The sequence below is a fragment of the Triticum aestivum genome, chromosome 7D, assembly GCF_018294505.1.
Source record: "Triticum aestivum cultivar Chinese Spring chromosome 7D, IWGSC CS RefSeq v2.1, whole genome shotgun sequence".
NCBI classification, from domain to species: Eukaryota; Viridiplantae; Streptophyta; class Magnoliopsida; order Poales; family Poaceae; genus Triticum; species Triticum aestivum.
Window position 1 is genome coordinate 353,414,212 of NC_057814.1, and position 26,844 is coordinate 353,441,055.

Below are 26,844 nucleotides of genomic sequence, written 5' to 3' on the forward strand. Positions count from 1 at the left end.
GTGACAAATCCTAATCTCAATCTATGCCAACTCAACAAGTACCATCCGTAGAGCACCTTTATAATCACCCAGTTACGTTGTGATGTTTGGTAGCACACAAAGTGTTCCTCCGGTATTCGGGAGTTGCATAATCTCATAGTCATAGGAACATGTATAAGTCATGAAGAAAGCAATAGCAACATACTAAATGATCAATTGCTAAGCTAACGGAATGGGTCAAGTCAATCACATCATTCTCTAATGATGTGGTCCTGTTAATCAAATGACAACTCATGTCTATGGCTAGGAAACTTAACCATCTTTGATTCAACGAGCTAGTCAAGTAGAGGCATACTAGTGACTCTCTGTTTGTCTATGTATTCGCACATGTATCAAGTTTCCGGTTAATACAATTCTAGCATGAATAATAAACATTTATCATGAAATAAGGAAATAAATAATAACTTTATTATTTCCTCTAGGGCATATTTCCATCAGACACAACAGTTTACCCAGGTTCGGGCCACCTTGCAGTGTAAGACCCTACTCCTGCTTTGTGGTGGATTAGCCTCATGAGGGGCTGAGGATGAACTAGTACAAAGGAAGAACAACCTCACGAGGTATGCTATGGTGTGGGTGTGAGCTAGTGAGGTGTGGATCTGATCCATCCAGAGCTCCCTCTTCCTACGGTGGTGGATAAGCTATATTTATAGTGTCCTTGGTCCTCTTCCCGCAAAACGAAGGCGGGAAGGGATTCCATAGTGGCCAATTTGAAAGGGGACAAGTAGTACATCTTATCCTGACGAATGGTTGTCTTTGCCTGCAAAGCTTCTAGTCGTGATGCTGTGGTGAGCTCGCTGATGACATCCGTCCTGCCGTCCTGGCAGTCTTCGTCTTGTTGCACAGGAATGGAAACCTTTGGCTGATTCCTCTGAGGAAACCTGCTCCTCTGCGCCCGCTGGCGCCCGCCTGGCCTTGGTCGTCATGGCTTGCGTCACCTCAACCTCATGAGGTGGGCGCCTATGTAGAAATCTCTGCTCCTCGGGAGCCAGCCTGGGGAGGCCGCTCCCTCCGGAGGTCTTGGTGTCGCCCGCCTCGCGAGGCTTGGCCCCTCGCGTTGGTCTTTTTTTGAAGGTGCTGAAGATGGGCCGTACCAGGCCGCCGGTGGAGCCATGCCATGGGCCGCAGGCAGGCAAGTCTAGGTTCCCTGGTTCCCAGTACGCCGACAGTAGCCCCCGGGCCCAAGGTGCGCTCGGACTTGGCTTCGAGGCAAAGCCAAAGGGCAAGGGCGAAGTGTCGCGGGCCTCAATCGCCTGTGGGCCAGGCTGACGCGTGGTGCCTGATGGGACGTGGGCGTCTCCACTTCCCCACACTGCCTCGGCAACTGCCCGACTTGACAACTGCGCAGAAAAGCCATCATGGGCCGACGACTGGCATCCCTCCCGCTATAAATGAGGGCGGCGGGGGGGGGGGGGCAGAGCCCCCAACCCATCTTCGTCTTCTCGCCGCTCGCTCCTCCTTCTTCCCCTTTGTGTTGCCGTCTTGCCAGAGCGTCTATGGTGCCAGTGAGGAGGTTTTGTGCTACGGAGAAGGGAAAAACCCCTCAAGTGGAATCTAAGCTGCTCCAGCCGAAGAAGAGGCATAACTACTCTCATGATGCCGCCGTGGCACCCATGGCGACGCGGCCTTGGCACGAACGCGCTCTGCTGGGCTTCCCGGTCCGCGCGTATGCTCGCGCACAAAGCCCCGCCCATGGGATCGGCCGTGAACACCACGAGGGGCGGAGCCGTGGATAAGGACAAGCGGTGGCCGTAGGGCCACCCCACCTACGGACCCATGCCGAGGGCACGGCCTGCGAGTTTGTGGTGTGGGTGGCAATGCCGCCGCGCACATTGCTCCGGCTCCCGCGGTCCCTGGCGAGGGATATAGCACCGAGCGGGCCCGTCGAGCTATGGCTACAGCACGACGGTTGCTGTAGCCAGGCTTCAGAAGCGGAAGTCAAGGTCGTCGACTTTGGCGATGTCTTCATGACTCGAGGATGGGGCGCGATCACCCGCGCCTGCCGCCCGGAGGGAGGTCACGCCATCCACTTCGAGTATGACGGGGCGTCGACGCTCTTCTTCAAGTCCTTCGGAGAGGACAGCCAACGCCTGGAGTGTTGCCCCAAGGGAGGAGGTCGAGGCAGCGGGGCCACCGGCGGTGAACTTGCCCTTGGCCTTGTCCGTGACTCTTCGGATAGCAGCAGTGCATCCTCCAGACATGGCTCGAGCGACGACGACAGCTACGAGCCACCGCGCTGCCGTGGCCGGGCCTAGTGGAGGCAAGGTGCCAGCCTGACGTCACCGGCGACGTTTCTTGGGCCGCGGTCCTCGGGAGACCCTTTACATTTTGCTTTGTTCCTGCGGAAAACAATGAAAGGCCCCGCGGGGTTATGTAAAAACTGTGATGCTTTTGTCTTAATGTTATTATTCCCAATCAATGTCGTGTTTGTGCTTCTTGTTTTGGCATTGTTCCCCCCTTTCATTCTAGCGGTAGCTTAGTGCTCTACGCCGGCAGGACCAAGTCCCTAGGCAAGCTTCAGCCATCGCTGGTATGCCAGGTCGCGATGCCGTGATCAAGGCCAGGAGGTGAGCGGCCCAAGGTCCGGTAAGAGCCCCTGAGGCACGATGCTTAGGGGTCCCCTTTGGCGCACAAGCAGCTCCCGAAGGACTAAAAGGGAAACATCCTTACCCAAGCAAGATCGCTAGAAACAAAGCGTTGATCATAAGCTTCACGCCTGCGCGTGTAAGGTGACTTATCTCGGCGAGGCTGCGGTGATTTTTTCGCTGCGAGGACACCTTCTCGTGCGTCGTCAGCCTAGGTCCTTCTCCTGGTGGCGCCCCTAGGCAGGACTAATGCTGACCCCATCTTTCCCGCTCGTCTGGATGCTCTATGTCCTCCGGTACCGGCCCTCAAGCGAGGCTCAGCCGCCGCTGGTATGCCAGGTCGCGATGTCGTGGTCAAGGCCAGGGGGTGAGGGCTCGAGAGCTAGTAGGAGCCCCTAAGGTGCGGTGCTTAGGGGCCCCCTTTAACATGCAAGCATTTTTCACGAAAAAAGAGTGGTTGGCTTCGAGAGGGTGCCTAGGAGGGGTTGCGCCTCGAGGTGCTGGCGGGGCCGCTCGTGGTCTCGGCTCCGGAGGTTCCTACGAGTTAGCCGAAGAAAGAAAACCCAGCGCATAGTCGCGCTTGCTATCCTGCCAGTGATCTTTCCACAAGAAGACGAAGGCACTAAGGACCCAGTGAGGTGACGCACATGGGGCCGTCCACGGGCCAGAGCTCGATCTCTTAGGTTTATCAGCGCTGCAGGGGCGGACCCAAGCACATGCGCCGTGCCAACAGCCCCCGTTGCGGGATGAGCAAGAGGCGGGTTAGCAACGTGCAGAGGCCGCGAGGGGCGACTCCATAGATAACTACATAGCAGGGGTAATGTCAACAATCACGATAACACAAGCATGCATGCTGGTCCGGAGTACATGAACCAAAATGGTGCGGCTGCAGGGCTGGCCCTAACAGCTTGAGGATGATGCGGCCTGAGAGGCGCCCTCAACTGAACAAACCAAAAAGTCACCTGGTACCATCATTGTAAAAGTGTTGGAGTAGCTGAAGATGCACGTTGAAGAGGTCGTTCCTCATGAGGCGTCCAGCTCCTGAGTCTCGGGGGGCTCCAGAGGTCCAGGAAGCTCGCGAGGGTCCGGCACCTCCGCCGTCAAGATTGCCTGGAGCCTGGCCTCGTCAGCCGCCAGGACGCTCTACATGTAGCGCTAGTGCATGGCAGCCATGTTCAGCAGGCGGAACAACATGGAGACATAGCTACGGTGGCAGCCCCCATTCCGGCCGACGCGGGACAGCCAGAAGACCTCCTGAGAAGCGGCCCTATTGAGGCCTGGGATATTGACGCAGACGCGCAGCTCGCCGCCCACGTCGGGGGCGGCAGATGCACTGAGTGGTGCGGGACGGCGCTCGCCACACATGGCTAGCGCCTCTCGAAGGTCTTCGATTGCCTTGGTGATGAACTCATGAGCGCCTGGCTCCTCGTGCCCTGCGTCCTGCTCACGGAAGCGTGCGTTGAAGCATGCCTCCACATGGTGCCCGAACGCCTCCCTCATGACGCTGGTCAGGTCAGAGGCCCTCAGGACGAGAGCCCCCGAGCCCGTCCTGAGAGGGGCGTCGCGCGCACCTTCCTATGCGAGAGGGAAAGGCGCCCCAGCAGTGGCCGCGGGGCCTGAGGTGCGATCGTTGGATGCCCCAGCCTCCTGAGGGCCTCTAAGGAGGAGCTGCTTCTTCTTCTTGGGGATGGCCTTGGGAGGATGGATGGCACCCTCGTCATATGAGTTCTCGACCGCTGCGACCTGGTAGGCGCGCTCGAGGGAGAAAACCACATCCTTTTCGTCACAGGCGACCGTGATGATGCCGCCGCTTCCCGGCATCTTAAGAACATTGTAGCCATGGTGAGTCACTGCCATGAACTTGGCGAGGGCCGGATACCCGAGGATGGCGTTGTATGGGAGGCGAATGTGGGCGACGTCAAAGTCGATGAGCTCGGTGCAGTAGTTGTCGCGCTTGCCGAAGGTGACAGGGAGGCGAATCTGTCCCAGGGGAATGGTGGAGCCGTCGGTCACCCCTGAGAAGGGCTTGGTGGGGAGGAGATGGTCGTAGGGCACCTGGAGCCTCTCGAACGTCTCGGCAGATAGGACGTTGAGCCCCGCGCCACCGTCGATGAGTGTCTGGGTGACGAGGACGTTGTTGATGGTCGGTGAGCAGAGCATTGGGAGCGCGCCAGCGGCAGCTGAGCACTTGAGCTGGTCCATAGATTCGACAACCTAAGGGGACGCGACGCTGACGGCGTTCTGGGAACGGGGGTCCCCAGACTTGCCTGCCTGCGGCCCACAGCGTGGCTAAGCAAGCAGGCCGTACGACCCATCTTCATCAACAAGGCATCCAAGACCCTCATGAGGGTCCAAGCCTCGCGAGGCGGACGACGCGAGACCTCCTCTAGAGTGGCCTAGCCAGGCAGGCTCACGAGGAGCGGAGATATCAAGGCGGGGCAAACCTCACGAGGCTCTCGTGACGTGAGCCATGACGAACGGCACCAGGCGGGCGCCAGCGCGCACAGCGTCCTTGTTTCCTCTTTGGTGCTAAGAAGGCCAGCGCAAGCGAAGAGTACAGAGGCATCAGGCAAAGGTTGCTATATTGGTGCAACGAGACCAAGACCAGGAAGACGGCAAGGCGGAGGTCATCGTGGAGCCCAAGACGGTGTCACCCCAGAGCTTTTCGCAGGCGAAGACCACTTTTGTCAGGATAGCTTGTACCAGCTGTCCCCCTTCAAATTGCCCGCCGTTGTTGGCTCCCTTCCCGCTCGATATTTGGGAAGAGGACCAGGGCCTCTATAAATAGGACTAGCTACCATAGTAGGGAGGGGATCGCATCTTAGCTTGATCCAACCTGATCGAGAGCCTACTCACAAGAACACCTCAACCTCAGGAGGCTGTTCTTCCCTTGTACTGTTCATCAGCCCTAGAGGTAATCCACCACCACCACACTGCAGTAGGGTATTACACCACAACGGTGGCCCGAACCAGTATAAACCTCGTGTCTTTCAGTGTTGCGAGTTCGTCGAGTTCGTCCGCGAGATCTTAGCGAGCTAGGGCGTAGATCGGTAGGAGGGAAAGACTTCGCGCGCACCCCAGTGTTCGAACCTTAAGGGTTTGCCGGAACCCCACATCCGACATTTGGCGTGCCAGGTAGGGGTGCACCGTAGCTTCCCTTCCATCAGTTCGTCGCTCCATTGCTCCGTCGTCTCCATGGCGGACGCTCGCCGTGCTCGAGCTGAGCGCCGGGCTGCCCTCACCGCCCGTGTCGCTCAGACGGCTCCCGTCGGCGGGCCACCTGACCGTTCTCCGTCTCCCGCCGCCAACGCTGCCACCGTCCCGGCGGGGAATGAGCAGCAGGCGTCCACGCTGCATCCTTTGGTGCGGCAGGACGGCCGCACTGCTACTCCATCACTGACCCCTGTTGATTCTTCGTCTCACGCGCACCGCGCTCCCATGGAGGCACGGGCCGCGCTCATCGTGGTGAACGAGCTCCTGCGCTACCGCCCCATCGACAACCTCTACAAGGAGTGGCTCGATTGCGTCGCCGATCTCGTCCGCGCCGCAGGGGGCTCTCCGGCGCCGTCCCACTCTCTGCCTCCCCCTCAACCAGCCGCGTGCGACGGGGCTCATGGCGTGCCTCCACCACCTCAGCCCCAAGACGGCGCCTTGGCACCAAGGCGCGCGGCTCCGCGGCGTGATCCACCACGCCCGGCGCCCGCACGCGAAGAGAGAAGCTGCCAAGAAATTCTGCGGCCACGAGAAGCTGCACCAGCGCTCCCCGCACCACCTCGTCAAGACCGCACGCCGCCTGCAGCGGCGCAGCGCGGACCTCGTCAAGACCAACCTCCACCTCCGAAGCGGGCCCCGGCAACCACGGCCGGCTGCCGCGCCTTCACCCCCGAGCTGCGTCGCGTCGCCTGGCCAGGCAAGTTCAAGCCAGATCTGCCTCCTCGCTACGACGACACCGCCGATCCCGCGGAGTTCCTGCAGCTCTATGAGCTGAGCATCGAAGCGGCCAACGGCGACGAAAAGGTCATGGCGAACTGGTTTCCCATGGCTCTCAAGGATGGAGCTCGCTCCTGGCTCCTGAACCTGCAGCACGGCTCGATCTCCTCTTGGGACAAGATGCGCGACCGCTACGCCGCCAACTTCCAGGGCACTCGCGACCGCCCACCGGCCGTGGGTGATCTACGCCGCATCAAGCAACAACCAAGAGAGACCCTCCAGAAGTACATCCAACGCTTCAACAACACCCGCCTCAAGATCCCCAAGGTCACGGACGAGGCCATCATCTCCGCGTTTTCCGATGGCGTCTGTGACGTTAAGATGAAGGAAGAGCTCACCATCCACGAGGAGCTCTGCACCTCTCAGGAGCTGTTCAACCTGGCGACCAAGTGTGCAAGAGCTAAGGAGGGGCGCCTCTCTCTCCTTGAGCTACCAGCTGCAGGAGCGGAGGAGAAGAAGACCAAGGCCAAGGATGTGAAGCGCAAGGAGGCGGTTGTGCTCGCAGCGGAGCCCGACACCAAGCGGGGCAGAGATCAGCCCGAGTCGTCCAAGAACGGCCGACCGTTCTGCGCCTTCCACAACCTGAACACCCACAACACCAGTGACAGTCAAGAGCTCAGAGCCATACGAGAAGGACGCTACGGTCGACGCCCCGAGCGCAACGACCGGGGCTACGGCCGCGGAGGAGGACGTGGAGGCGGACGCTGGGACGACCGTGGCCCACGCCAGGAGTGGCGCGACCAGCCTCGTGAGGACCGCTGGGAGGACCAACCTTGTGAGGGCGCCTGGAGGGACCAGCCTCGTGAGGATCGCCCCCAGGGCAACACCGGTCTTCCCCCACTGCCGCCACCAAGAAGGAAGGACGACCACCACCAGGACGAGGGGGCTGGGGGCTTCCAGGAGCCGCGTGCGATCGCCTGCATCCTGGGCGGCGCCCAGGCCCCAGCCACTCAGCGCATCTTCAAATAGTTCGCTCGCGAGGTGAATGCAGTGCTCCCCAAGCTCGAGGCCATGCGCCCGCTCAAGTGGTCCCAATGTGCCATCACCTTCAACTCGGCAGATCAGCTCAAGTGTGCAGCCACCGCTGGCGCGCTCCCCATGCTGTGCTCCCAATCATCAGCAATGTGCAGGTCACCAAGACTCTCATCGACGGCGGCGCAGGGCTCAACGTTCTGTTCCACGACACGTTCGACAAACTCCAAGTGCCGTATGAGCAGCTCCAGCCCACCAAGCCTTTCTCAGGAGTGACCGATGGTTCCACCACACCGATAGGGCAGGTCCGCCTGCCTGTCACCTTCAGGGAGCGCAAGAACTACCGCACCGAGCTCATCGACTTCTATGTTGCGCACATCCACCTGCCGTACAATGCCATCCTCGGGTATCCAGCCCTGGCCAAGTTCATGGCAGTCACCCATCATGGCTACAACGTTCTCAAGATGCCAGGAAGCGGAGGAATCATCATGGTCTCGTGTGAAGAGAGAGATGAAGTGTGCTCCCTCGAGCGCGCCTTTCAAGCCACAACAATCGACGACCCCGACAGTAGAAATGAAGGCCCTCCGGAGACCATCCCTAGGAAGAAGCAGCCGCGCCGCGCAGGACCTCAGGAGGATGGCGTCGCGGCAGGAGCCTCGTCGGCATCAGCGCCCGCTCCAGGGGCGCCGCCCTCCATCGCATAGGAAAGCGCGTCCGGTGCCCTCCTCAGGCAGGGCTCGGGGGCTCTCTTCTGGAGGGCCTCAGACCTTGCCAACCTCACGAGGGAGGCGCTTGGGCAACACTTGGAGGCGTGCTTCGCGGCACGTGACCCTCAGGATAGCACAGGGCAAGGAGTGCCCACCACTCAGGAGTTCATCACCAAAACCACTCAGGAACTGCAAGATGCAAGGGCCATGCGCGGCGACACCCGCTCGCGAGGCGCAGCTCCGCACCCTGGCGAGGATGCTGGGCTGCGTGTCTGCGTCGACGTCCCAGGGCTCAACAGGGCCGCATCTCAGGAACACTTCTGTCCATCGTGTGTGGGCCGCTGCGAGGGCCCACCACACAGCTACGTTCGCATGCCCTTCGGCTTGCCGAGCGTGGCATCGGCCTATCAGCGCAACATGCGACGTGTCCTGGCGGCTCAGGAAGCCAGGTACCACGCCATTCTGGAGGAGATGGAGACAGTCTTCAGGGAACCTCTCGAGCCCCCAGAGCCTCCCGAGGCTCAGGGTCCCGGTGGCTCATGAGGAGTCATTTCTTCAACGCGCCCCTTCAGCTGCACCAACTCTACTTCATCTACAAAACCAGGTGACATCTTCCAAGCTCGTTTAAGCTGGGAGCACCCCTCGGGCTTTATTATTCCCAGGCCACATGGGTCCGTCCCTGTGGCATGTATCCCTTTTGCTTATGTCTTTAGCTTACCTTGCTGGGGGCGCCCTTCAGGCTGCATCATCCCCAAGCCGCTCGGGCCGGACCCAGTGGCTTGTATCTTTCCGCATTTATCCAAGTTGATCTGCTCTCTATGCTTAACCTTCCAACTGCTATCGCCTACTCGATCATCGCCTCCCCCGGGGCCTCCACACAGGCACGGCGCTGGTGCATGGGTCCGTCCCTGCCACGCCGACAAATCTGAGCGGTCGAGCTCTGGCTCGCGGCACGCCCCGCGCACATCACCTCACCAGGCCCTCAGTGCCTTCACCTCATCCAGACCAACCAGCAGCAGGCTGACAGCTGTAACGGCAAACCGTGTTTCTTCTTGTGCCTGTTCATAGGGATCCCGTGGGAAGGATAGCAGGTGGCACCGCGAGTCTCCTTTTCTCTCGTGCAATTCGCTTGTGCGTTAAAAGGGGGGCTCCTGAGCATCGCGAATCAGGAGCTCTTACTGGCTCTCCAGCCCTCACCCCCTGGCCTTGACCACGGCATCGCAACCTGGCATACCAGCGGCGGCTGAGCTCGCTCGAGGAGCAGGACCTGAGGACGTAGAGCACTAAGGAGAGCATGAGGGGAAGGAAACTTGTACGGGCCAGCCTAGCTATGCCGCGCAGCCCTGGCGCAACGTCAGGAGTCGCCACGAAATCAACAAGATAAGTCCCGCACTCAGAACGGCTAAATGTTTGGGCCTAATGGTCGCTCACGCCTTGCCGCAACCCCGTTGCGGCCACGTCGACTCCCTTTCTCACCTTACCATGGCTGCTTGAGCGCTAAGGGGGACCTCCTGAGCATCGCGGCTCAGGGGCTCTTACTGGACCTCGGGCCGCACACCTCCTGGCCTTGACCACGGCACGCGACCTGGCATACCAGCGATGGCTCTAGCCTGCCTGGGGACCGGAACCTGTCAGCGTAGAGCAACAAGCTATCGCGAGGAAAGAAAGGGGGACCGACCCTTAACGGGATGTGCGTTCACCAAGTTTCCATAACAAGGAATATAGGCACCAAAAACATTACAGACCCTTACATGCCCCCACGGGGTGGTTCATGATTCTTCACAGGAAACAAAAGCTGATACTAAGGGGAATCCTATCTACATCCTTCCGTGGCGGACGCCATCATCAACAGTGGGCCACGGGAGACCGGCGCCAACCCCATCCAGATCACATCACGAAGAAATCTATCCCTCCCATAGAAATAACTAGAATTAAAAAAAGGGAATGCCGCAGCTCTGCTCCGACCGCGGCGAGAGCTCGGGTGCACGTAGCTGTCGTCGCTCGTCTCCGGAGTCTCGTAAAGCTCAGGAGAGCTGCTGGACTCCCAAGGGCTACTGCTGCTGGAGTAGCCGCAAGGAGCGGAGCGCGCGTCGGTCTGCCACTCCTCTCCACGGCGGCACTCCAGGCGGCGGCCCTCGGCGTCGAAGACCTTGAAGAAGAGCATGGAGGCGCCGTCGTACTCAAAGTGGATCGCGAGGGCGCCCCTCGCACGGCAGACCTGTGCGATCTCCCCCAGCCGCGGGTCATGAAGATCATGCCGGTGGGAACCGTTTCAATCTCCGCTCCGGTCACCGGAGTGCTGCAGTCGGCATGCTGCAACCAGAGCTCGAGAGGCCCCCTCGGCGGCATCACATCAGAGAAGAACCACGGGAAACAAATCCAAGAGCTTGGAGGCATCGGCGCCCACAGCACCAACTCGCGCGAGGAGTCAGCGGCGTGGATCCCAGGGGCGACGGCATGCGTCGCCGTGGCGCGGCGACCCCGGACGCGGCGCGGGCGGCGCTGCTCTTCACTCCGTCCTCCCGAGCCCTCAGCTCGGGCGTACAAGGGTAGCGGGTACCCCGGAGAAGGCCGCTCGCACCAGGGCCTCGTCACCACCTGCATCGCCACTTCATCATGGTGATGGATCGACCTTTTCTTCGGTGGAAGTGGCCCCGGATCATCACGGGGAGCCTTCCCTTTCTCTTTGGCAGAAAACCTTCTGATGGGCGCCATTGTTGTCAGAAGTGGAGCGAGGAGGAAGGAGCAAGCAAGCGAGGAAGAGATGGGCAACGGGGGCTCCGCCCCCCTCCCCATTTATAGCGAGAGAAGGCCAACCGGCGTCTCCCACGATCGCAGGTAATGATGGTTTTCCTTGCATGTCGCAGGGACTTGTCAAGTCGTGCAGTTGCCGAGGCTATGTGGGGAAGCGGAGACGCCCACGTCCAATCAACCGCCACGCGTCAACCGAGGCTGCAGGCTTTTGGGGCCCGCGGTGCTCCGAACTTGACCCTTGGCTTCGCCGCGAAGCCAAGCCCGAGCGCACCTTGGGCCCGGGGGCTACTGTCGGCATTCTGGGAACGGGGGTCCCCAGACTTGCCTGCCTGCGGCCCACAGCGTGGCTAAGCAAGCAGGCCATACGGCCCATCTTCATCAACAAGGCATCCAAGACCCTCGCGAGGGTCCAAGCCTCGCGAGGCGGACGACGCGAGACCTCCTCTGGAGTGGCCTAGCCAGGCAGGCTCATGAGGAGCGGAGATATCAAGGCGGGGCAATCCTCACGAGGCTCTCGTGACGTGAGCCATGACGAACAGCACCAGGCGGGCGCCAGCGCGCGCAGCGTCTTTGTTTCCTCTTTGGTGCTAAGAACGCCAGCGCAAGCGAAGAGTACCGAGGCATCAGGCAAAGGTTGCTATATTGGTGCAACGAGACCAAGACCGGGAGGACGGCAAGGCGGAGGTCATCGTGGAGCCCAAGACGGCGTCACCCCAGAGCTTTTCGTAGGCGAAGACCACTTTTGTCAGGATAGCTTGTACCAGCTGTCCCCCTTCAAATTGCCCGCCGTTGTTGGCTCCCTTCCCGCTCGATATTTGGGAAGAGGACCAGGGCCTCTATAAATAGGACTAGCCACCATAGTAGGGAGGGGATTGCATCTTAGCTTGATCCAACCCGATCGAGAGCCTACTCACAAGAACACCTCAACCTCAGGAGGCTGTTCTTCCCTTTTACTGCTCATCAGCCCTAGAGGCAATCCACCACCACCACACTGGAGTAGGGTATTACACCACAACGGTGGCCCGAACCAGTATAAACCTCGTGTCTTTCTGTGTTGCGAGTTCGTCGAGTTCGTCCGCGAGATCTTAGCGAGCTAGGGCGTAGATCGGTAGGAGGGAAAGACTTCGCGCGCACCCCAGTGTTTGAACCTTAAGGGTTTGCCGGAACCCCACATCCGACAGATGCCCCGATCTTGGGAAGAGCCGCGTTCATCTCACGAGCGAACTGCTTGAAGATGCGATGAGAGGCGGGGGCCTGAGTGCCACCCAGGATGCAGGCAATGGCGCGAGGCTCTTGCAAGCCCCCAGCCCCATAATCTTGGCGGTGGTCATCGTTCCTCCTTGGCGGCGGCAGCAGCGAAGGGAGGCCGGCATTGCCTTGAGGACGGTCCTCACGAGGCTGGTCCCTCCAGGAGCCATCGCGAGGCTGTCCCTGCCAGCGGTCCTCACAAGGCTGGTCACGCCAGTCCTGGCGAGGGTCGCGGTTGTCCCAGCGGCCTCCACCGCGACCTCGGTCCTCCGCGGCCGTAGCCAAGGTCGTTGAGCTCGGGACGGCGGCCAAGGCGCCCGTCGTGGATGGCCCTGAGCTCTTGGCAGTCATTGTTGTTGTGGTTGTGAACATTGTGGAAGACGCAGAACGGGCGGCTGCCCTTGGAGGATTTGGCATGGTCGCAGCCGCGCTTCATCTCAGGTTTGGACGCGAGCACAGCAGGGCCCATGCGCTTCATGTCCTTAGCCTTGGCCTTCTTGTCTTCGGGATCGGCCTCCGGGAGCTCCAGGAGGGAGAGACGACCTTCCTTTTCCCTTGCGCACCTGGTTGCCATGTTGAACATCTCCAGAGCCGAACACGGGTCTTCGTGTATGGTGAGCTCTTCCTTTATCTTGACGTCCCGGACGCCATCAGTGAATGCTGAAATGATGGCCTCGTCTGACACTGTGGCACCCCGGCTCAGAACAACCAGTTTACCTTGCATTGCCAGCCCAGAGATCAAGTCTTCTGGCAACACACAACAACTTAGTACAGAAAACAACCTCTTTATTGATGCTAGTGGAAACATAGGTTCGATATTACATCAAGTAGCGAGGCCAAGCGGCACACACGGTGCGGCTAAAAATATGTACATTATTTAATGAACATGAAGGGGCCTCGATCACGACAACTACACGGTAGTGGAATGACGACAAAGCAGAACTCCATAGCACAAGGACACCGATGTGGACACGATCTAGACACGGGAAGCACTCCGATCCAGTAAGACTTTCCTGAAAGCTGGCATGACATGCCAGGTCAGTACATTGAATGTACTTGCAAGCTCACAACAAGCATAAGCATAATGGCAAAAAATATCATGACAATTAATCAAGTTAAATGCAATGCGATAACATGCTACCGATGCAGTGAATCAAACTTGTGCAACGAATCCCTCAGACTCTCTTACCAAACGGGTTACCTCGTAACCATCATCATCATACGGTGATCACTCCCGGATCACAAACGAACCAACACTTTGGTTCCCATGATAACGAACATCTCCATGGTCTCACAAATCTCATCACATAACCAGTGCCAAGCATAAGTTTAGCGTGCAAGCTTACTTAGTCATGTTGATCCATGGTGTGACTTACTCACGAGCTATGTCCGTAACCGAGGATGTGGCTATCGATAGATTTAATAAACACTCTGTAGAGGTTAGCACACTGTACCCACATCACGGAACCCATGGCCTCGCACTCCCATTCGGGTGGACCAACGGCATTCTGATAGAACCCTCCCATTGCCATGACACTCTCCCGGCCACTCCGACCAACTCCCCTCTGGGCTAAGTCATGGGTGGCCCCGATGTCTACCAAAGACATTCACGGCCGCCGTCGTGGCAAAACAAATCAATGGTCCCAAACGGGGACAAGGTACCATATCAACAATGGGCACATAAGGTTATGTCTGCTTACCGGGCCAGGGTACCGCATGCCCATAACCTTCCCTCGTTGGAGGTACCGACCAGAGGCATGACAACGGACCGAATAAAGGCCTTCCCAGAAAGGCAAATGTGGTTGCACTGGGAAAAACTTGATTCAGTGGCACCATGACTCGATCAACATTCTGTTCAAGTTGAATTAACATCAGGTTTAACTTGAAATGAAAATAACTCGAGTCACAATATGCCATGAACATGCAACTATTCGACATGCATCACATATCACTTAGAGTAAACAGATCAACATCAACAAAGTTTCCTACTTGCACTAGTCATCACTAAACTTTACTGATTTCACTTCACTGGTTTTAACACTCATCATTTTTAGTTATGTCATAACATATTCGAATCAATAACTCACATAAAGAAAATACTATCAACCATATCCAAAAGCATAACCACACAATCAAAACTACTTCTACTGCCTCATACTAGTCCATGCATTCAAATACTACTGTAAACTAAGCATTTCAACCATGACAAAGTAACTAGCATAATCAATATTCATTTAAATAATTAAATGCATGAAATAACTCATCTATAAGTTGGAGAAAATCGCAAATATTGAAGTGACACCATGCAAATGTTGGTGTGGCTTGCCTTAGTGCATAGGAGGTTCACACTCCTCTTGGTTATCTTCAAGACAAGCTTCTCCCTGTGAAAACATTTAAAAACAGCAAAGGAAAATATCAATAATCATTCTTAAATTCACCAAAAATTCTAGACAGCAGAGAAAAATCTCCAATTTGGTGTGGTGCTAGAATATTCCAATACAAACACAATCCAAAAACAATCAATTCATTTGGACTTATGGTTTAAAAGTTATGGCTGGTCAAAGTTGCTGGTCAAAGTATTTGAATTAAATTTGAAATAAAAGAAATCCAGGGGGTGACGTCGAAGACGTATTCTGAGAATACGCCTCCACTCGTACCGCTGCGGGCGCGAGTGGAGAGGCTGACAGTGGGCCCCGCCTGTCGGGTGAGGAGAGAGAGAGAGAAACAGAGGGGTGGCGGTGCTCCGCCAGAGCTCACGCCGGCGAGGAGGGCTCGTCGGCCGATCTGAGAGGGAGGGATGGCTAGAGGAGGTCACAGCGCAGCTGCCTGTACCCGTGTCTTGGTGAGAGGTGGCCGGAGCAGCTCGGAACCAATGTCTGAAGCGGTGGCTGCTGTCGGGTCTTGCCGGAGATGAAGAAGATGGCGGGAGGAGGCGATTCCAGAGGCTCCAACAGGGTCAGCTGGCATCAACGGACCACCAGGGAGTCGCCGAAGAAGAAGCTGGAGCTCGAGGAGTAGTGTAGAGGTAGGGGCAAGCAGAGGGGATTGCGGGCGAGCTCGATCTTAAGGACGGCGGCCCGAGGCCGGCCCGACCAGGCTGCGGCTCCTATACTGCTCGTGGGTGATGGTGGAGTGGTTTGATGTGCTCGGAGAGGCCAGGGGGCTCGTTATTTATAGACGAAGGGGGTGGGGGTTCTCGGCTCTGCCGGAGGGCTCTGGAAGGCGGCGCACGGCAACGAGGGGCGCCAGGGAGAGGTGGAGAGGGCTCAGCGATCACGCGGCAACTGTGGAAGCTCGCGGATGAGCACAGGGCGCGGGCGCAGAGGAAGAAAGTGGCACGGGCGCACTGTGGCTTTGGCTACATCATGCCCGTGCTCGCTACAACAGCTTCGGCATCGGCGAGCGCTAGGGAGAGGTCAAGCGTGATCAGTCGAGGTTGGTGGTGCGGTGCGGCAGTCGGCGGAGAGCGCTGAGATGAACATGCGCTGAACAGAGGCTCGGGCGCAGCGCAAAGCGCGTTGAACGCGTGCCAGAGCCCGTGTCCACACGTGGACACCACGCTAGCTCGGCCAAACCGACGCCCAAGCGATGCCAAATCATGTCTAGTGTGTTGTCCGTGCAGTGTTTAGTCTAGGAGAAGAGATGGCACACTGCCAGGCCGACCGAATTGAACGTGAGCTAACCAGCAAGTTTCTGGATAGCAACTTGTGCACTATTTTTGGAGAGGTTCTAGAAGGAGTTTAGGGCTAATCTCTTGGGTTTAAAGTTTTCATAGGAGGTTAATGAAGCTCAAGAAAAATTAGCTTCATTGGATCAAGGAAAAATATACTTCCTGTAGAAACTGCATTTTGAGGCCAGAAAGCAAATGATTTCCTGTAGAAAAATAGTCCAAAAACCTTTGCAATATTTTTTCTCAGGGAGGTGTGCCAAGGTTCAAAGAATATTTGGGAATTTTCTCAGATTTTTGTGGCCAAGAAAAATGAGGGTTTCTTTGGAGCATATGTGACTGAAATGATTTTCAGAGAGGAAAATAAATATTTTTCATTTATGAAAAATATTTCTAAGGCCTCTTTGGGATATATCAGAGAGGAAATGATGATTTTGAGAAAGATGGGTCACTTGGGTGAAAATCAAGGACATGCCCAAGTGATCAAGTCCAAGTGAGTTGATTCAAAAACCCTAATTCAAATCAAATGGCAAGAAAATCCAGAAAAAGAAAGAGGGCAAAAACCAGGCTGTCACAAACCTCCCCCACTTAGGATGAATCTTGTCCTCGAGATTCGGTTGCTCGGGAAAATAATTCTGGATAGGCTGCCCTTAAAAATTCCTCCCAAGTCACTTCTTCCTCGGTGTGATGCTCCCACTAAACCTTATAAAACTTTATCACCTTACTGCGAATAACTCTTTCTGTTTCATCCAATATTCGGAACGGTCTCTCCTCATAGGTTAAATCCTTAGCAAGCTCTATCTCTGCCATATTAGTCCTTTTCTCGGGTTGCGAGATACACCTTCTCAGCTGTGAGACATGGAACACATTGTGCACTTCTGACAATTCCGGTGGCAGTTTCAACTGATAAGCAACTGTGCCAACTCTGGACATAACTGGGAATGGACCAATATATCTGGGTGCCAGTTTTCCTCGGGTCTGAATCTCTTGACTCCTTGGGTGCCAGTTTTCCTTGGGTCTGAAATCTCTTGACTCCTTTCATAGGTGTGACTCGGAGGTAAACATACTCTCTGGGTTCAAAGCTGATCTTACGGTGCTTTGCATCATAATAACTCCTTTGTCGGGACTTAGCCAATTGCAGTCTATCCGGGATCTCCTTGACTTGCTTTTCAGCTTCCATCATTAAGTCAGTTCCGAAAGTGCGGCGATCTCCGGTTTGAGACCAGTTTAGCGGAGTGTGGCACTTATGGCCATACAAAGCTTCATAAGGTGACATCTTCAGGCTGGTCTGGAAATTGTTGTTGTAGGAGAACTTAGCATACGGCAGACAATCTTCCCACTTGGGTCCTTGGGCCAAAGCACATGCTCGGAGCATATCTTCAAGTATTTGATTTACTCGCTCAGTCTGGGCCTCTGTCTGAGGCTGATAGGCTATGCTGTACTTTAGTGCGGTCCCCAAGGCTTGATGGAGACATGACCAGAATGCTGAGGTAAAGAGAGAACCTCGGTCTGAAGTGATCGTTCTTGGCACGCCATGCAAACTAACGATTCATTTATGAAAAATATTTCTAAGGCCAATTTGGTATATATCAGAGAGGAAATGATGATTTTGAGAAAGATGGGTCACTTGGGTGAAAAACAAGGACATGCCCAAGTGATCAAGGCCAAGTGAGTTGATTCAAAAACTCAAATTCAAATCAAATGGCAAGAAAATCCAGAAAAAGAAAAAGGGCAAAACCAGGCTGTCACAGACACCTTAGGATCTTGAGGCGAACATTGGTGAAGCGTTGTATATATTTGTGCAAGGTTTCACCCAGCTACTGCTTGATGCGCCGCAGGTTGCCTACTGCGGGACCGAGGTCGTGAGTGCCCTGCATGTTGGTGATGAAGCGCTCGCGCAGCTCGTCCCAGGAGGAGATCGATCCCACCGAAAGGTTCAGGAGCCACAAGTGTGCGCCGTCTTTGAGGGCCATGGGAAACCAGTTTTCCATGACTTTGTCGTTGCCATTCGCTACCTCGATGCTCAGCTCGTAGAGCTGGAGGAACTCAGTGGGGTCAGGGGTGCCATCGTAGCATGGAGGCAGATCCGGCTTGAACTTGTCGGCCCAGATGACGCGGCGCTGCTCCGGAGTGAAAGCATGGCAACCTGCCGCGCTCACAGGGGCCAGCCTCAGGTGAGGAGCCTGGTCTTGACGGCAGTGCGCCACCGCCTCTGGCAGCACGCGGTCTTGACATGGCGGAGTTGGAAGCGCACGCACTTCTCCTTGGGGCCGCTGCACCACCTGGTAGCTTTCTTCATCGCGCGCCAGTGCCTTACGCGGCGGGTCGCGCTGGGGAGCCTCACGCCTTGGCTCGGGGTCCACGCCGTGCAGAGGAGGAGGAGCAGGAGGCGCTCCATGAGCCACATCGCCCGCCAGAGACGTCAGGGGACGAAGCAAGCGGGACGGTGCAGGCGCCTCGCCAGCAGCGCTGATGAGCTCGGCGATGCGGGTGAGCCGGTCCTCGTAGAGGTCGTTGGCCGGGCGATATTGCAGGAGCTCACGCGTCGTGAGTAGCGCAGCCTACGCGTTCCCCGACCTGCGACGAGCATGAGAAGACGGCGCCGTGACTGGAGTGGGTGATGGAGTTGCGGTGCGGCTGTCGCGCTGCACGGAAGGTGGCAGCAACGAGTCCTGCTGCTCATAGGCAGCAGGGTCGGTGGCGGCATTGGCCACCGGGAAGGTAGAGCGGCGAGGTGCGCCGTTGCCAATAGGTGCCATCTGAGCGACATGAGCGGCCCGGTACTCGGCACGGACACAGCGGGCGTCGGCCATGGAAGCAATGGAACGACGAGGGACCGAATAACGGAAGAGAGGCTTCGACACGCCCCTACCTGGCACGCCAAATGTCGGATTCAGGGCTCCGCAGACTTAAGAAAGGTTCGAACTCTGGGGCGTGTACAAAGAACTCAACCTCTCCATCCAACCAGTTCGTCACCCCCACGGCCTAGCTCGATGAACAAGAAAGAAGATGGACACAACAGTTTACCCAGGTTCGGGCCACCTTGCGGTGTAAGGCCCTACTCCTGCTTTGTGGTGGATTAGCCTTACCAGGGGCTGAGGATGAACTAGTACAAGGGAATAACAACCTCACAAGCTCTGCTTCTCATGTGGGTGTGAGCTAGTGAGGTGTGGATCTGATCCAGCCAGAGCTCCCACTTCCTACAGTGGGGGCTAAGCTATACTTATAGTGGCCTTGGTCCTCTTCCCCCAAAATGAAGGTGGGAATGGATTCCACAATGGCCAATTTGAAATGGGACAAGTAGTACATCTTATCCTGACGAAAGGTGGTCTTCGCCTGCAAAGCTTCTGGTCGTGACGCTATGGCGGGCTCGGTGATGACATCCATCCTGCCGTCCTGGCGGTCTTGGTCTTGTTGCAAAGGAATGGAAACCTTTGGTTGATTCCTCGGGACCCTGCGCCTGCGCTTGCCTCCTTAGCACCAAAGAGGAAACCTACTCCTCCGCGCCCGCTGGCGCCCGCCTGGCCTTGGTCGTCATGGCTTGCGCACCTCAACCTCATGAGGTGGGCGCCTGCATAGAAATCTCCGCTCCTCGGGAGCCAGCCTGGGGAGGCCGCTCCCTCTGGAGGTCTTGATGTCGCCCGCCTCGCGAGGCTTGGCCCCTCGCGAGGGTCTTGTCTTGAAGGTGATGCAGATGGGACGTACCAGGCCGCCGATGGAGCCACGCCATGGGCCGCAGGCAGGCAAGTCAGAGTACCCTGGTTCCCAGAACGCCAACAATATCTTTTTGAGAGTTGATTATAGTAATGGCAATTAGTACAAGCTATGAATTTGGTCCCAATATGATAGGTATTCAAAAGGGATATAGTAAAAACTTTCATGTAGATCACTGAATATGATAATTTTAATTCCTTGCAATAGTTTTGCGATATAAAGGTGGTAATATGTGGGTTATGCTAGTGAGTAATTGTGGTTTAGTAAGAATATTGGTGTTAAGGTTTGTGATTCCCGAAGCATGCACATATAGTCTCCCTTTATGCTAATAAGTTGGAACATGATTTATTATTGATTTTCTTCCTTATGAGTGGCGGCTGGGGACGAGCGATGCTCTTTTCCTACCAATCTATCCCCTAGAGGCATACATAGTATTACTTTTCTTCAAGGGCTAATAAACTTTTGCAATAAGTATGTGAGTTCTTTATGACTAATGTGAGTCCATGGAATATACACACTCTCACCTTTCCGCAATTTGCTAGCCTCTTCGGTACCATGCATTGCCCTTTCTCAGCTTGAGATGTGGTGCAAACTTCGTCGGTGCATCCAAACCCCGTGATATGATACGCTCTATCACACATAAGTCTCGTTATATCTTCCTCAAAACAACCACCATACCTACCTATCATGGCATTTACATAGCCATTCCGAATATATTACCATGCAACTTCCATCGTTCCATTTTATTATGAGTCTTATGACACACATCATCATTGTCATATTGCTTTGCATGATCATATAGCTGACATAGTATCTATGGTTCAGCCACCTTCAACCTTTTTTTATACATGTGACGCTAGATCATTGCGCATCCTAGTACACCGCTGGAGGCATTCATATATAGTCATATTTTGTTCTAGTATCAAGTTGTAATTTTTTTAGTTGTAAGTAAATAGAAGTGTGATGATCATCATATTCATTATTAGAGCATTGTCCCAAGTGAGGAAATTAAAAAAGAGGCCAAAAAGAGCCCATGAAAAAGAGGCCAAAAAGATCCCAACAATAAAAGAAAAAAAGAAAAAAAGAAAAAAATGAGAGAAAAGAGAGAAGGGGCAATGTTACTATCCTTTCCACACTTGTGCTTCAAAGTAGCACCATATTCTTCATATAGAGAGTCTTCTATGCTTTATTTTTTATATGACTAGTGGGAAATTTTCATTATAGAACTTGGCTTGTATATTCCAATGATGGGCTTCGTAAAATCCCCGAGGTCTTCATGAGCAAGCAAGTTGGATGCACACCCACTTAGTTTTATTTTTGAGCTTTCATATACTTATATCTCTTAGTGCATCCGTTGCATGGCAATCCCTACTCCTTCCATTGACATAAATTCATGGGCATCTCCATAGGCCATTGATTAACCTCATCAATGTGAGACTTTCTCCTTTTTTGTCTTCTCCAAGTAGCACTTCCCTTTTTCATCTCTAAAATAAATTAAAAACCCAAAAAATATTTTACTTTGTTAGTTTGCTCGTTTGTTTGCTTGCTTGGTCACTATCTCTCAAGAGAACACTAAGTTGTGTGATTTCTCAAATACTAATAATAATGATTTTGTTAGTACTCCAATTGCTCCTCCCGCCACTAGTGAGAAGTTATATGATATTAATGCTGCTTTGCTAAATCTTGTTATGAAAGAACTATTTTCTGGAAATCCTAATGAGGATGTTGCATCCGATCCTAATACCTTCGTTGAATTATGTGATATGCAAAAGAAAAAAAGATGTGGATAATGATATTATTAAGTTGAAATTATTTCCTTTCTCGCTAAGAGACCATGCTAAAAATTGGTTTTCATCCGTACCTCGAAATAGTATTGATTCATGGGATAAATGTAAGGATGTTTTTATTGATAAGTATTTTCCTCCGACTAAGATTATTTCTCTTAGAAATCAAATCATGAACTTTAGGCCACTTGAGAAAGAAAATGTTGCACAATCTTGGGAGAGAATGAAATTAAATATTAAAATTGTCCTACTCATGGATTAAGCTTATGGATGATAACACAAAATTTCTATGCGGGACAAAACTTTGTTTTGAGAAATCTTCTAGACTCTGCTACAGGTGGTACTTTTATGGGAATTACATTTGGAGAGGCTACAAAGCTTCTTGATAATATGATGATAAATTATTCTCAATTGCACACCGAACGAGCTCCAACTAGTAAGAAGGTAAATTCCGTCAAAGAAGATTTACTTTGAGTGATAAAATGGATGCTCTTATGAATATTCTTACTAGTAAAATTTCCCATGTTAGTCCTAATGATGTGCCACTATCTACTTTGATTGAGCAAAATAATGATGCTATTGATGTGAATTTTCTCAATAGAAATAATTTCAATAAGAACGCTTATAGAGGTAATTTTATTCCTAGATCGTATTCCGGAAATTCCTCTAATAATTATGGTAATCCCTATGGAAATTCATACAATAATAGTAATAGGATACCTACTGAACTTGAGAACAACATTAAAGAATTTATTAGTTCTCAAAATATTTTCAATGTTATGGTAGAAGAAAAACTATATAGAGTTGATGATGTGGCTAGAAATATGGACAGAATTGCTCATGATGTGGAAACTCTAAAAAAATAAAAATTCCACCTAAGCATGATATTAATGAGTCTATAAAATCTATCCAAGTCTCCATTAATGAAAGTAAAGAGAGAACCGCTAGGTTGAGATCTAAGCAAGAATTTCTAGAAAAGGCTATTCCACCCGGTTTTTATCGTAATCATGATGAAGATATTAAAATGATTGGTGTGACACCCATTGAAACTTTGTTTAGTAATGTAAAACTTGATGAATAATGGATTGGAGACGAGCCAACTTTAGCTAGAAGGAGTCCCCAATTGTTCGGAGGGTGATGATCTTAATGATAAAAAAAGATAAAAGTGGGTTTGGAGAGATCAAGACTTTAAATAGTGATGTGCCCACTACTTTGGATTACAAGGACTTTAAGTATGATAATCTTTCTTTGATTGAATGTATTTCCTTGTTGCAATCCATAATAAATTCACCTAATGCTTACGAAGAAATAAAACTTTTACTAAATATATTGTAGAAGCAATGATGAAAGCTCATGAAGAAAAGCTAGAATTGGAGGTTTCTATACCTATAAAATTGAATGATGAATGGAAACCTACTATTAAAGTAAATATTAAAGATTATGAATGTAATGCTTTGTGTGATCTAGGTGCTAGCATCTCTACTATACCAAAATCTTTAAGTGACGTGCTAGGTCTCACCGATATGAATGAATGTTCCCTTAACTTGTATTTAGCATATTCAACTATTAAGAAACCATTGGGTAGAATAAATGATATTCTCGTACTTGCTAATAGAAATTATGTGCCCGTGGATTTCATTCCGCTTGATATTTAATGCAATCCATCTTGCCTTATAATACTTGGTAGGCCTTTCATACGAACCATAGGTGCTATTATTGATATGAAAGAAGGAAATATAAGGTTCCAATATCCATTAAAGAAAGGGATGTAACACTTTCCAAGGAAGATAATTAAACCACCATATGAATCTATTATGAGGACCACCTATGGAATTAATTTGAAGGATGACAATACTTGAAACAATGCCTTGCGCCTAGCTAGGGGCGTAAAACAATAGCGCTTGTCGGGAGGCAACCCAATAGTTATCTTAATTTTTTTGCTTTTACTTTTTGTTCTTGTGTGTTCACGCAATTATTGCTACTGTAATGATTTTTTTATGTTTTAATTATTGTTTGTGCCAAGTAAAGCCTTTGGGATGATTTGGATAATAGTAGACTTGATTCTGTGAAAAAATAGAAACTTTTGTGCCTAGTGCTAGAATTACTATAAATCACTGGAATGTGATAAGATCTTGAAATTTTTACACATGATTGATATACATATTGCCCACGTTGCTCTAATTTTTCAGATTTTTGGAGTTACAAAAGTATGATTTTTGTTCAGATCATTACAAACTATTATGTTTTAGACAAATTTTGTTTTCGTTGCATAATTTGCTTGTTTTAATGATGCTATGGATTATATCGGGGGGTATAAGTCATGGAGAAGTTAGAATACAGTAGGTATTATGCAATAATAAATTACTAATGATTTTATAACTGTATCTAAAGTTTATGATTTGTCTATTATACTAACGGATCTCACGAGGTTTTTATTGAGTTTTGTGTGCTGAAGTTTCCAAGTTTTGTGTGAGATCACAATGGATGAAGGAATAAGGATCGACAAGACTCTAAGCTTGGGGAAGGACAAGGCACCCGAAGGTAATATTCAAGGAACACCCAAGCATCTAAGCTTGGGGATGCCCCGGATGGCATACCCTCTTTCGTCTACAATCTATCGGTATGTTACTTGGAGCTACATTTTTATTCATCACATGGTATGAGATTTAATTGGAGCATCTTGTGTCATAGTTTTCTTTTTGTTTTCTTTTTAGTTTGACACAATAATTTTTTTATGGACACACCTTTTGAGAGGGACACACATTTATCGTGATTTGTTAGGATACTCTATGTGCTTCACTTATATCTTTTGAGCCAGGGTAGTTGCTCTTGCGCTTCACTTATACCTGTTAGAGCATGACGATGATTATATTTTATATAAATGATTATACTCTCATGCTTCACTTAAATCTTTTTGAGGGTCTACTAAATAGTACTCCCTCCGTCCCATAATATAAGAACGTTTTTGACATTAATGTAGTGTAAAAACGTTCTTATATTATGGGACGGAGGGAGTAGTTGGCAATATGCATGTGTTACAAGACTAGTCCGAAAAAGATATGTATTCAAGGGGGATATAATAAAAACTTTCATGTAGATCACTAATTATGAAACATATGGTTTAATTATATTGATGTCGTAATACGAAAGGATATTGGTTCATGATCATTGGTAAGTCGAAATATCAGTATTAAAGCCTGTTATTAACTTCTCATCTAAGTGTTGGTCATGCAATGGTGGGGAGGTTTGAGCATTTTTATTTTTGAATGAAATCCTTGAATGTTGTTATAAGGGCGCGCGATGGTTAACTCCTACCAACCTCCTCCCTAGGGGCATGCGAGTAGTAATTTTCTTCAAGAGCTAATAAAACTTTCACAATAAGTATATGAGTTCTTTATGACTAATGTGAGTCCAGGGATTATACACACTCCTACCTTTCCACAATTTGCTAGCCTCTTCGGTACCGTGCATTGCCCTTTCTCACCTCGAGAGTTGGTGCAAAGTTCGCCGGTGCATCCAAACCCCATGATATGATACACTCTATCACACATAAGCCTCCTTATATCTTCCTCAAAACAGCCACCATACCTACCTATCATGGAATTTCGATAGCCATTCCGAGATAAATTGCCATGTAACTTCTACAATCCTGTCACATGACTTGTGTGTTCATCATCATATTGCTTTGCATGATCATATAGAGCTGACATGATATTTGTGGCAAAGCCACCGTTCTTCGTTGTTATATATGTTACGCTAGATTATTGCACATCCTGGTACACTCCTAGAGGCATTCATATAGAGACATATGTTTCAGTTATCAAGTTGTAACTAAATAAAAGTGTGATGATCATCATTATTAGAGCATTGTCCTAGTGAGGAAAGGATGGTGGAGACTATGATTTCCCCACAAGTCAGGATGAGACTCTGGACGAAAAATAAAAAAGAAAAGAAAAAAAAGAGGCCAAAAAGAGCACAACAAAAAATGAGAGAAAAGAGAGAAGGGGCAATGTTACTATCCTTTTACCAAACTTGTGCTTCAGAGTAGTACCATGTTCTTCATATAGAGAGTCTCCTAAGTTATCGCTTTCATAGACTATTGAGAATGTTTCATTATAGAACTTGGCTTGTATATTCTGATGATGGGCTTCCTCAAATGCCCAAGGTCTTGATGAGCAAGCAAGTTGGATGCATACCCACTTAATTTTCGTTGAGCTTTCATACACTTATAGATCTTAGTGCATTCGTTGCATGGAAATCCCTACTCCTCCCATTGATATCGATTGATGGGCCTCTCCATTGCCCGTTGATTCGCCGAGTTGATGCGAGACTTTCTTCCTTTTTGACTTCCCCTATTGATCTCTACCACCGCATTCTATTCCCCTATAATGCTATATCCATGGGTCAAGCTCATGTATTGTGTGGAGTTGAAAATGCTGAAGTGCGTTAGAAGTACGATCCAAATGCCTGGTTTGACACGGGGTGCTCATGATTTATATTTATGCGGTGAAGCCATGCTAACATGATAAAATGAGCAAGCATAGCATTCGCTAAGGACCGTATATTTTGAAAAAGTAATGATTATGCATCTTATATTCATGGATATTATTATGTTGATATTGTTACTTCATTGTTTCTCAACATTTATACTGTAAAGAGATTACATGATACACATGCTAGGTAGACTTCAACATCAAAAATTCTGTTTTTATCATTTACCTACTCAAGGACAAGCAGGAATTAAGCTTGGGAATGCTGCTACGTCTCCAATGTATCTATAATTTTTTTGGTGTTTCATGCTATTATATCATCAATCTTGGATGCTTTACTATGTTATTTTATATCATTTCTTGGGACCAACCTATTAACTCAGTGCCCAGTGCCAGGTCCTATTTTTTTGCTTGTTTTTGGCTTTTCAGAAAATTAGTACCAAACGAAGTCCAAACATGATGAAACTTTATGGTGATTTTTTCTGGACCAAAAGGGGCCCTAGAAGGTTCGGGGGAGGCCAGAAGACTTACGGGAGAGCCATGAGCTTACAGGGAGCGCCCTGCAGGGTGAGGCGCACCCCCTGAGCTCATGACTCCAACGCAACTCCGTTTGACCTAATTCCACCTCTATATATTCCCAAAATTCCTAAGCCAACAGAGAGCCACCCAAAACACTCTTTCCGCCACCACAAGCTTTTGCTCTTCTGCAATCCCATCTGGAGGCCTTTTTTGGTACTCTGTCGGAGGGGGAATCAATCATGGAGGGCTTTACATTAACATTGTTTCCCTTCTGATGATGCGTGAGTAGTTCACCATAGACCTATGGGTCCATAGCTAGTAGCTAGATGTCTTCTTCCCTCTCATTGATCTCTAATACAATGTTCTCCTTGATCT